The sequence below is a fragment of the Plectropomus leopardus genome, chromosome 17 (assembly GCF_026936395.1).
Source record: "Plectropomus leopardus strain MGB_pleo_1.0 chromosome 17, ASM2693639v1, whole genome shotgun sequence".
Classification (NCBI taxonomy): Eukaryota; Metazoa; Chordata; class Actinopteri; order Perciformes; family Serranidae; genus Plectropomus; species Plectropomus leopardus.
In genome coordinates, this window is record NC_142192.1 from 15,079,855 (window position 1) to 15,092,974 (window position 13,120).

The 13,120-nt window shown below is 39.9% G+C and overlaps 1 long non-coding RNA gene across 4 annotated transcripts in view; it reads left to right on the plus strand.

Annotated features, from left to right (window-relative positions):
• Window positions 1-13,120, plus strand: part of LOC121957415 (uncharacterized) — a 60,518-nt gene that overhangs the window by 9,828 nt on the left and 37,570 nt on the right. For all 4 annotated transcript variants that reach the window (XR_015779537.1, XR_015779538.1, XR_015779539.1 and 1 more), the window contains exons 2-3: window positions 5,082-5,164; window positions 7,510-7,577. This is a non-coding gene — a long non-coding RNA (uncharacterized LOC121957415). The remainder of the gene's footprint in view (window positions 1-5,081; window positions 5,165-7,509; window positions 7,578-13,120) is intronic.

Sequence of the window (13,120 nt, forward strand, 5' to 3'; positions counted from 1 at the left end):
TAAAACCACACGCAAGTAACTAAAGTAAATGTACTTTTATTCAGTCACTGAACTTGTATTAAGTGGCCAGTTGATAAGAAGGAGCAGAGCCTCATAACATGAATAATTTTCCAACAACATACTCTTGTTATTTCCTTAATTCAGGCAAACATTTGTTTAAGGATGTTTGACTATCAAAGCCTGTTTTGGGAAACACTTCCATTCATGAGCAAACATTTATAGACATAACAAAGATAATGTCCAAAAATTATTTTGGTACTTTGCCTCAAACAGGAAAGAGGAAGCATGAGAAATTGTTGGTTTAAATTTTCAACCCCAACACATACTGTAACTGAAAAGTCCAGAAAAAAATGCCTTGCTAATACTTTTAGCACAGTATGGTTTCTTTAAAATCAAGCACATATGAATATAATAAAGGGAACTTGTTGGTGACAAATGCTTGCAGCATCACTGTACATAACTATGTTCAGTCGCAGGGGTTCCTATTATTTGTTGCTATTCTCATTGTTTTTTTAAACCTTGAACTACATTTCTCTTAACAATTATTTTGCTTTTTCATTCAGGACCTCCCAAGATTGTTTGTTGTGCCATCATCCTTTTGGCTGTTTTTATTTAATCTTTTAAAAAAGGACTAATTTGTATATTTTAATAACTTTAGGCAATGCAACATCCTCCCAATAAAGGATATGGCCATTATCCTCAATTATCCTGCCAGTGTGTTGTTGGTAGAAATGCGCACTGCTGTATTCTCTTTCTTTTATTTTTCCCACTTATTCAAGTTGGAGCCATCACTCAAAGCACAGCATGTAAACTCTAAACTCTGCTGCACAGCTACAGTGTGGGCCACATCAATACAAGCCATTGATTGGTCTGCCCTGTCTGCAGGATCGCGCATGGTGTTTAATGTCACCCACGCAAAACTGCATGCCTGAGTTCCCTTGGGTTTTATAACTCACTTTGACTTGTTTGCACAATGCCTTAGAAAATAACAGGGCTGGGTAAAAAAAATCACTTAAGCAAATCCAATAAAGTAGGTGATTGCATTTGTTTGAGAGTACTCTAAGAAAAACAGGATAGGAGGAAGAAAGTATTTAGGTTTTTTTTTTCAGCTTACAAAGGTGTGAGAGTCTGTCCATTCATCCTCTAAAACATTTACCATGTTCAGGGTCTTCGGGGGGATGGGGCCTATCACAGCACACTCAGATAATGAATCATAATGCTGAAAAGGCATGCATACGCCTAATAATAGTGTGCACTAATTAGCTTTTCCTGTATGTCCACTTCAAGGAGAAAAGTTAGCAAGAGACGAGCTGAGGGAGTCATACACCAGCCAGGAGCAGATTGAGCTTGTTGTCTTTGATCATGCTGAGAAAACATTTCTGTCATCTCTTTTAATTCCAGCAGCCAAGTTGAGCTCTTTCATTTCAACACGGTTGGACAAGAGCATTCATGTGCAAACTGGTTTTGCTCTGGCCTCATTTTCATATGGGAGTCTCTCTCTCAATTTTAATGCTGGTGAAAGTCGGGGAATTGACCGCATGGACGTGCTGATACACCGCTGAATCATTTGCTGCTACCACAGACCTGACAGCTTTCTATTAGCTGTCATGAATAGGACATTTTTTTCTTTCGGTGAAAGAGAAAACCACACAAAGCCTACCCTGATGTGAAATCCATTTAAAAGGCTTACCAACACACCAAAAAACAGAATCACAATTTTATGCACTGCTGTGTCCCTCATGTCACCAAAGCTCTGGTCTGCCGCACTTCTCCTCCCTACAATATGTCACCACACTGCATGCCTTTGTCCTGCTATAATTGAGTATCACCGGGGCTCAATTCCAGCACCCTCTCGTACTGCCAGTGCCCAGCGTGACAAGCTTTGACAAGTAATTCATAGTTTGCTGAGTAGCACTATGAATTACTTTACGGTAATCTCCCCTCAGGGATGGGGCATAATGTCAAACCTCCTGTTTTGTTGTGCTTGTAGAATACTTATTGTGTCTGCACTGTTTGGGCTCAGGTATAGTTTATGTATTTATGTCCAGGTGGGTGTGGTTTTTTGCCATTTTTGGAGAGTGAATATCCTCCGAGTTACTGCAGAAGCAGATGTGCATAACGATGAAGGAACCATATGGTGGACATAATGAGGCTTATTTGCAAATTTCACAGAGCAAAGAGCACAACAATCTGCTAAATTTGGCAATGTTTGTTATTGCATGGGCTGAACAGCCTGTTTATTACAATGGATTCTACTTGCTACACGAGTACTAATATTGTCCCAGTGCTCGATGGCCTGCATAAATGCTCTGCTTATTGCTGCACAACACAGGGCAGCTCTATACTAGCTAATGTCCATAGGAAACACTAAATGATACAACCCACACCCCAATATTACAGTGTAAGTAAAGGGTACGAAGAGCAAACAGCGGATATTTTGTTATACAGCCCGTACCCCTAATCTTAAAGTGAAAGTAAAGGGGAAGGGGAAACAGTAAATATATATTATAATACAGCCTGCACCCCCAATCTTAGAGTATAAGTAAAGGGTAAGAATAGGAAACAATTGATTTTTTTTTTTTAAACGGCCCACACACCCAGTGTTATCGTAGAAGAGGAAACTGGATATTTTTTTATCCAGCCCATACCCCCAGTCTTACAGTGTAAGGAAAGGTAAGAAGAGGATTTAGAGGTTGCTTTACAATACAGCCTCCGCCCCCAATCTTACAGTCATATGTTTACATGTTAGAAAAAGTCAAATTATTGTATTAATCCCACTAAAACTGGACTTTTAAAATACACATAAACTTGTTAGTCTGACTGAAACAATACTAAGTTGAATTTCTCGAAAATTGACTAACAAACCTTGATAATGCAATTGGAAGTCAAGCTATTCCGTCATGTACACACCTTAGTCGGTCAGCTGACTTTGGTCACATCCCAGCCACCCCCTTCCTCTAAAAAATACAGTCTCACAATATGTCACGGAAGTTGAGCAATGCACTGCTGTAGATGGGGCTGCAGTAAAACATAGGCTACTTTAGCCACCTAAAAAAATAATAATAATTTTAAGTGTACAATATATTTGGATATTTTCTCTTAACTTTACACAAAAGTTGATAGATGCAGCAGTAAACCAGCAACTCCACCGTTCAGTGGAGTAAAATGACTGTTTTTCTCTATGGATTCTGGTGTTTTTGATATAACAGCTTCAAATCCCTGTCAGTAAGAGTTGTCTAATGGTGTGAAAACATTGAAAATATTCTGAATATAGCATAGGCTACACCTTCGCTGACATCGATTTTTTTAGGTGGCTCGAAACTAATCAATGAAGGCAGAGTTTGCTCAGCGCAATTTGATAATGTACCTGACATGGCAGTGTTCTACCCCATATTTACTGTAAATAAATAGTTATGAGTGTTATTCAGTCTATAACATGGACTGTAAAAATAAAATAGGTCTATAGCAATTAGCTTAAAGAGGGCATATCTCCACCTGCTATGGTGGGGTCAGACATACTCCATCAATAAATCGATTCTCCCCCGTCGGTGCATACTGGATGAAGGACAGTAGTCCAATGAAATGACCTAATTGAGCTATAACTGTAGCTCGACTGAAGTGCATGTAAATGTACTGAGTGTAAGTTAAGGGTAAGTGGAAGGAAGAAGAGGAAGGAAATGTCAGTATGTCATTTCTCCTTTCCTCAATAATACCCCACAAGTACCTAGTACTTATACGTAGAGTTTAAATCATTCTCCTCTCCACTCTAATACCTGGTAGTACTTACCAAAATACTTAACATAAAACTTATTTCTCCTTTTCTCTAAAATTCCAAGTAACACTCTTGTTCAGCAGTACTTATGTTTAAGTACCAGCAGGAAGGGGTAGTATTTTATATGTACTGCTTTATAGATGATATTTTTGTTAAGAGGACTTACAGTGTAATTGGGGTTAATTACACGTTAAGTTGTGGGCTGTACTATGAAGTGTTACTGTCCATTGTAGTGAAAACAGAAAGCTACAAAGCTAAGACAAAGCTTGGGTAGCCTGGACGTAATATCAGTTTTTTTTCTTAATTTCTGCCTGGATTAAGTTTTATCTTGTCTTGTTGTATTTTATTCGTTTTACAGGCCACACTTTTCACGTATTAATTGGGTCCATTGTTGATAGGTAAATATCTTTTTTACCATCTGGGTAAAGGATGTTTCTGTAGAATGCAAAAGCATCTTGCAGCTTGCAGCTTTAATGCAAACATATTGCCTGGACATGCAAGCAAGGGTTTCAACCAAGCATTATTTTGCACATAAGGAACAGAGTCTCTGATGTATTGACTGATAGACAGACACACTAATCTCATGCATACACTGACACAATTAAAAACACTGACTTTCTGCCATTAACTATAACCCTCAATAAGGTAATGATTACACAGCTTATCATATCTGAGCCTTAGCCTGTTATCAAAGTAGCAGCTTTTGTGGGAACGAGGTGGAAGCTGTTGTTTTCTGGAGTTCCACTGAATTTACACAGTGACTTTGAGTTCACACCACCACCCTCTGAAGACACCCGGTTTTCTTTAAAAAAAAAAATAGAAAAAAAGAAAAAAAATGAGAGAGAGAAAACAAGTGTGGGAGGCGCAGCCAGATCCCATGCTGCCTTTTTCATTCCATAACATCCTGACCCACTTTCCGCCTCTGAAAGTACAATTTGACTATATGAACTGTAATCTGATTATAAAAGCCAGCACAGGTATTAGTGCAGTGGCATTTTCAAAAAAAAAAAGTGACTGTGAACCTCTGAAATTAGTCATAGCTGAGATAATGGAAATCTAAAGCCTGGGGCCATGTAACAGAACACAATTTATCTTTTGACTAATGCAGCAAGTGTATCACAACTGTAATTACAGATCGCTTTGTAAGATCATGAGTTTATTACTCATTGCTGTTACTGTAAAGCTCTCAGAACTTGATAATCACCAGTATTACGGATATCCCGACCATGATTGATTTTGAGATGTCAGTGATCACTAACAATGCTGTAATCATTAGTACAATGGCACTTGTCTTTCCTCTCTCTTACAGTGAGGAAGAGTAACAGTGCCACCTAGTTTAGGAGAGGGATCCTCTTCACTGTCCAAGCTCTGAGGCAACAACCACCCTTAATGGTAAGACATATGATCTGTGCATATTAAGATTGATTGACATAATGAGTGATTGGCACCGTCTGTCTGCCCCTGCTGTGTCAGTGCAGAGAAAATCACATTAACACAATGCTGTCAGGAATGCATTAACCTTCCCTGAAGTGTGTTTGCTGATAAATATTTGTGAAAAGTGTTACACATGAACATGAAAAGACTTTATTTAGACAGACACATCCTAATTAGACTTAGGTCAGCTCTTCAGAGTGTTAATTCCTCTGATGACACTATGCAAATGATATCTTCCCAGCATCCCTTGCACGGCTCGAATAATGAGTCATCATAGCACTGGAGAGAACTCTAGCAAAGTGAAACTTCGGCAGAAACAATCTTACTTTTTACTCTGTCTCTCATTGCGATTCCAGACAAACACAAGACAGCCTGGTTAAATTAGAATATTTTAATGTTTTTCTGCATCAGATAGCACAACTCAGAGGGAAGCTTTCAGATGGCATTTATTTTCCTCCTTTGTTTGAAAGGAGTCTCAAGGCCAATTTAGAAACAAGAAGCTAATTCCTTATTGTTTTTGCTAAATCATGCTGCGAAATGGTGCATTAAGTGTCAGGGGTATTTTTGGCATGCTGAGGTTTCCTGTGAAGACATGGCATGGATTACAGTGTTGAAACCTGAATTCTGACACTGCATTCTACAAAACAGTCACAATAAAGTCTCAAGTCTTAGCCATAAAGTCTTTGGTCAAGTCTCAGGTTAAGGCCAACAATTTCCAGGTCAAGTCCAAAATCATGACTAACAAATCCCAGGTACCAAGTTAAGACCAATAACTGCTACTTCGAGACAAAAGCCCGGTATACACTGTGCAATTTTTGGGTGTCAAAAATAAAAGATGAACAAAGTGAAAGAAACATGGGGATATATTTGGTCGTGGCTCTAAAACGGTGGTCTTACATCTGACAGTGACAGAGGTGAGAGAGGTTCAAGGATGGCCATTGTCACGGTCTTGTGATCAAAGACAACCTGGGATGAAACAGTGTCAGAAATTCGGAACTATCATCTCACTGTTTGACTGCTGTTATGACCCACGTCTACTGACCAACCAATAGAAATGCAGCATGAAATGATGCACTGATCGGTGTGACACTGCTAAATGCTACTAGACGCTAAGAAATAATTTGAGCTCTTGTTGCAAAATTGGCATGCCAAGTAGGCCTCTTTTCCCCAGCCACGACTGCGTCCACATTCTCCTTCTCCTCTTCAGACATTTTGTGGCACACATACCTGCCACTATAGCAAGGGCTCGATTCATATTTATTTATATTTTTCTCTTACTACTATAGCCGCGTAGATGAATGACGCACTGATGACGTTTTGTTCTTGTTATCTCGTTATGTTGACATTTATGGACTAATGTCACCACCTGTGATCTAGTAGGCACTGTCAGTCACAGTCTGCATACATCAAACTTAATGTCATACCCAAGTTTATTCCATCTATGCCGCACAGTGTAGCTTACTAAACTTATAAGACTGCTAACATCAGACAGTCTGTAGGAGCTTTTACAAGTCCCAAGTTAAGACCCAAATGTAGACCAGCAAGTCGAGCCAAGACGAGCACAGCAAGTATGAAGTCAACTGCAAGCAGGTCAGCACCAACATGTCTCCCATTGCACAGTATAATTTTTGCAGTCTGGGCAAGGCAAGTTTATTTATATAGCACATTTCAGCAACAAGGTAATTCAGAGTTCTCTGCATAAGACCAACAAGTACATAATAAACCTAATTCACAGTATCTCTGAGACATATAGCTCTGTAGAAATGTGAAACATGTTACTAAAATTATACCCTTGAAATCTCACAGTGCTTCTTTTTGCATCTTTTGATAAGGGCTTTTGAACCAACATGGAAAGTCCTTAACATTTATTTATTTTTTTGTGAAGCTGAAAGTGAAAAGTATGGCTCAACAGAATAAAAGGCAAAATAGATAAGATGTTAAACCCCTAAATACAGCACCAATTCAGTTTGTTGGAGGGCTTTTATACAGTCCAGGAAAAAGGGGACTGTTTTCAAATAAAATGGGGTGTTATTCTGGTGTGTTATTTTATCATCATTGACAATCATTATACTTTAGAGAATATTTTTGCTCTCTCCTCTTTTCTTAGTAATTTATTTCTGCCTTTATTGAAAATGCAGCATTTACCCAGTTTTGAAAGCACTCCAAACAGTGTTTGAACTCCAGCCTTTTTTTTCTTTTTAGTTGGCTCACAAGGAGAACTCAAAAGAGGAAAATTGATTGATATACATCACAATGCATATTGCATATGCAATCATTGTCTGTCAATGCTTATCCTGTTGTAGATCATGGGGGGCTGAAACTCAGCTGACACTGGGTGAGAGGCAGTGTACACCATGGACAGTCAGGCTCGGTGAGTGCTTTGGCATGAATAACCTGTTTATAATCTGTTTTTTTGGAGTATCCTGTTTATGTGTTTGAGCATGTAAGCGCCATATTCCATTTATGAGAAACCCGAATCTTCTCGCTGGAGTACTCAGAAAGACATTGGAATGCATACGGGAAATATGAATAACCTGATTTCTCTGTACTCATGTGAATATGACCATAACCAGGATTGGTCTCATTAAAAGGTCATTCATGTCCACATAAATGTATTCTATCACAGGGCTGACATGGAGAGACAGAAAACTGTTGACCTTCACACTCACACCAAACCCGTCTCACTTCCAGCTAATATCAATGCATTGTCACTGTCACACATTAGGTGTGGGCAACAAAACTACCCTGTTAGGTTTAGAAAAAAAGAAAAAAAGATCAAGTTTAGTGTTTAAACAAGTATGTCTATTACAGGTTTAGATGCAATGTAAGCACACGAAGCCTGAATCTAAGTTACTTAACAGTAGATTAAAACTATACTGACTTTTTGTTTCACAGAGGAAATGAACAGTAGTCTTCTGGATAAAAAATGTTTGTGGGTTTCCATCTCTCCTACCTCCATCCCACCCCACGCAGACTTTCATGCTCTTTATACAATGTCAGTGGCTCTCAGCATCAAATATTGTTGTGGGTGGGTTTACATTGGAGTTAGTTGAAAGCCCAGTATCTTTAATAAAGACACTAAAGGGTACCTGTGGCCAGTATTTGACAACCTGGGAATGAGAACAGGCCAACATGTTTTCATCCCAAGTTGTCACATATCACCGCTTTACAGTGTACTTCCGTGTCTACATATTATTCTCTCAGTATCCTTCTGCATTTGCTGTTTATGTTCTGGGATGCCGCCACCTTGAAGCACATGGTGGGATAACGCTGTATATTTATGTTTGGGCAACAAAAGCACATGGCAACCAATGCCGGGACGTAAACAAATGCACATGCTGGCACGCATTGTTAGGATTAGACAAAAGAGGCACATGGTAAGATGTAAAAAAAAACCCCATCACATTCAGACAGGAAGTGAAAACCAGACTCCAGGAATCCGGGGTTTGTTCTACTGGACCTGTAAGCGCCCTCACTCTCTTTATATTACGTTGTTACTGACAAGGTTTCAACATGACACCATCCAGCGGCTTATCATATGGTGCAGCATGTGACAGGATACATTCTCAAGTGGTGCCCCCCATCCGTGCTTATGCTGCTGCAGCAGGTGCTGTCTGCCAACGTATGAAAACACCACAAACTGTTCTGTCTGTCCCCGTTCTCAGCTGCCGTTGTCTAGCTGTGTATCATGTGGACGCGAAAGGTGGCTTTTGGCACTGGGATCTTATGCCATAAGCACCGCAAAAGTGGTGGTATTTGATGACATCAGAATAAAGACTGGCTCTCCTACCCCAACTCCAACCAATCACACTCTTCTTGTCAAAACCTAACCAACCAAATCAACAAAGGCAACAAGCACTAGCAAATCAGAGGAAGGGTAGGGTGGGTCATGCCTTCACTATCCCAGGAAATGCAAAGTTGAAGGGAGCCTGTCTTTATATGCAACACCATGATGTTTATGCATATTCCCAAGTGCTTACAAGAAAGGAGACTTTTATTGACTGACAGATTAGTGGGCTGTCTCACTTACGACTGACTCATCGAATACAGGAAGAAGAAAGCATCATTAAAACTTCCTCCACCAAGCTGACCTGTGCCATATACATTCACAGCAGTAGTTTGAGGATAAGGTGTAACGCTGTGTGCTGTGATATGTCTTTGGAAGTGATATGCAAGGCTGCTTGTTGGAGGATATCAATCAGCAAGCAGCAGCAGCTTTTGGACACTGATGAGCAGACATAAAGGAATGTTTCTTTTTGTTCCGTTCTTTAGATGTTCAGCTGCAAACACAAGTTTTGAATTCAGGTGCACTGTATGTTCTTCCCTGCACTCACATCTTCAAATCTTCTTTTATTTTTCCCCTGGTTTCGTTGACGCTGTCCTGGAAATCTGGCTCTACTTTAATGCCATCCTGATGTTCTCTTGTCACAATACGTTCAAACACGACAACTTCAGATCTGCAGGCTCGAGGACACAACCACACTACAGGAGATCTTTGTGTTTAAATACAGAATGGATGGGTGGTAAAGTGGAGGTGAGGCTCTGGTCAGAGGAGACGTACTGAGGTTGACAGAATATTAGAAAACAAGTTGCAGTCAGATGGGGATGAGGCCGTAGTGTGAGAGGAAGTTGAACAGTTCAGTCCAAGGCCTTTTTCATATATTGCCACTTAAGCCACTGTATCTAATCTTACACTGTGGTTTGTGGGATTCAGTCACTGGATTGTCATTCAAATGTGCATAAAAGCCCTGCTTTGAAGTTAAATCTTGCACACAAAGCAGCTGGAAAAAGACAATGCACATGAAGAATAACAGCAAAGCAGAAAGACACAAACAATTACACAAGCACATTATGACATCAGCGCTGTTACAGCTTTTGCATAGCCAAAGGAATAATCAATATGGCTTGTTTTGACTGACAGGATTATCCTGTTGTCAGTGAAACAGAGAGATGAGGATTTTAGAGTGATTAGTGAAACCTTTGTGCAAATCGTGCCATGCATGCCTGTCAGTCTATGTGAAAAATTATGAAAATAACATTTACTGACAATAACAGGAGTTCCAGTCCAAAGCCAATGAACATATCCACTAAAGCCTAATGGTAATGTTTTTTTTTATGTTAAATTTCAATTTTAAGGTTGTTTTTTTTAAATGGACTATAGCTGCATAATTTTCTTTCTGTGATAGCCTCATATATTCAGGTCTGAATGTGTATCCCCATGAAGCCATTTGTTCTGTTCTGTACTTGGAAGGTAATTTACAGCACCTTATCTTCACTGCCCAGGTTGCATTCATGTCAGACAAAGCTGAGACTGTTCACTGTTGCGAGAACTAAGATGGCTACTGTATTAAATTCAAGAAAAACAATAATTTGGCAAGGCAGGCAACAGGCACTGGCATAAAAAGCAGATTGTGTACCTCAGATATTTCTATATTACTACAGATGTGGGAAGGGACTTCTTCGAACACTAGATGGGTAGAGCATGTCTGATTTTTCTTTTTATTCATTCATTCATTTTGTTTAATTTTGTGTTAATCTTTTTCAAGTATATTTTGGGTGGATTGGGGGTAAAACTCAGTGCAACAGTGTGCGTTTTAACAAACAGATGAGCATAGGTATCTCTTTTTTATATGACCAGTAAGAATCAAACAGCAACCTCTAGGGCTTCAAAAACAAAGCCAACACAAAAGTGTGAATCGTCACTTGAGGCTGGAGTCAATCCCCAAAGACCCTCTTGTTAAAATTCCAGTCCGTCTCATTCCGATCTCGTAAAATACCGCTGCTTTGACAGTGCTTTTGGGGTAAGATCACAACGCCACAGGTCCTCTTTTACATCCACATGAAATGCCGCTGGATGGTGACAGGTGAAAAAGCAGCCGGACGGCACTTGCCAAAGCCGCATGATACATCCATGGTGGTATAACTTTACAACGCAGCCGGATGGAACCTGTTGTGTCTGCATGAAATACTGCAGGACGTCATCAGGTTGAAATGCTACCAGTAACAACATAATATTAGGAGCGTGAGGGCACTTATAGGGCAGATGGGAGCACGGGGGATGGGTCAGACAAACCCTGGACTTTCATGTGGGAGCTTGATGTTGCCTCTTATCTGCATGTGATGGAGTTGTTTTTGCACTTTACCATGTTTCTCCTTCCCATAATCCTAACCTTCTCTACCAGCATGTGCATTTGTTGACATTCCTGTGGTTGCCATGCGCTTATGTTGCCTAAACTTAACCACATGTGGCCTCACCTCATCATGCGCTTGTGTTGACATCACGGTAGCAGCATCCTGTAACATAATGAGCAGACGCAGAAGGATATGCATTTACATTAAATAATAAATATTAGGTGTGAAGTTAAGCATAATGAAGGGTGCGCCACTTTGAGTGACAGGCTGCCAATAGTGTCCTCGCTTCTCGGTCAGAGCCGCCTTTGGGCCTCCTAAGTGCCAGCCTGAAAAAAATAGGATGTCGGCGGCCAAAATGCCCAATTCAAGATTCAAAACAGGAGTCCACAAACCATTGTGTCACATTAGCTACATCCATTATTAAGTCTATGGTAAGAATAATTGGAACAATATGTGTAAATTTCAGGTGGACACATCCCCCTTAATATTTAGAAAATGTGCATTTATCCCCCCAATGATAAAAACATGAAAGTAGTGAAGGAGTTTTATTTTGTCAAAATTAAACACACTTACACCATAAATTGATGCAAGAAGGGCACAAATTAGTGCATAAAAAATTACCAGAATGCAGGAACTCAAGAGCCGAAAATGTCAAAATGAAACTGAGGCAGATGGTTGGAATGTATGATGGTAAACCTTATGCATTAAAAGTGAAGAGCTAACAGATTTCCACTGCTTACGGTGAAATTTAACTCGCATAGAGACTGGATTTTGCACATTAATAGTGTGTTTTTCAAAAGATAAATGGAACTTGAATGAAAATTGTTTACCGTTGGCAGTGGTTTGTGTGCTCGGAGCACCTTCTGATTGAACTGTTATATAATAATGATAGCAATGCATAAAATTGACTTAAACATTTCTTATCACTAAATATTACTGAGCCTTTTAAGTGTATAAAAAGGTACTGCCATTTTTACAGTTTTACCTTGGATTTATGGTAATATAACAAGTTGGTGAGTTTACTGGAGAGTCCGTTCCCAAACACACTTATGTACATGTTGTCTAACCCCATACTGTGTTGAGAACATGCAGTCTTCATACCAAATCAACACTAATCACCTCAGGACTGGATGTGCCGTGGACTTGCAGTAAGCTAATCAAATGTTTGCAAACTTCCACTGAGGGTGACGGGTGGGAAAGTAGAAACAGCCGACCTCCTGATGCTTTTGACGAATAACTCATGATTAAAGTGAATCATCCTCACAGACGACTCTCAGTGTGACATTACAGGACAGCTGTTTATGTCTTTCTCTAGGGTGTTAATTTATGTTAAAAATGAACAAATCTATATATCATTTATATCTTTGTCCGCAATAATTGGAGTCCACCACATGAAGTTGGATGATAAGTAGTGGGAGACAACAGAGCTGACATCGGAGTGTTCCAACACGTCCTCATCCCAGCTCATCACACGTTGCTGCTTTGTCACTGGGCTTCTGTTTCTACATGTTACGAGTTAGGTATCCTTCTGCATCTGCTCTTTACATTCCGGGATGCTGCTACCTTGATGTCAACACAAGCACATGGTGGGATAACGCTTGTGGTAACCAATGCCGGAACGTAAACAGACGCACAGAGTAAGAAGGCACGTGATAAGGTACAGAAAAAAAACATCACATTTGAACAGGAAGCGAGTACTGCACACCCACATTAAAGTCTGGGTTTTGTTCCAGCCATCTACCGCCCCTCTCACCTGCCCTATAGTTGCAGTCGTGCCCCTTA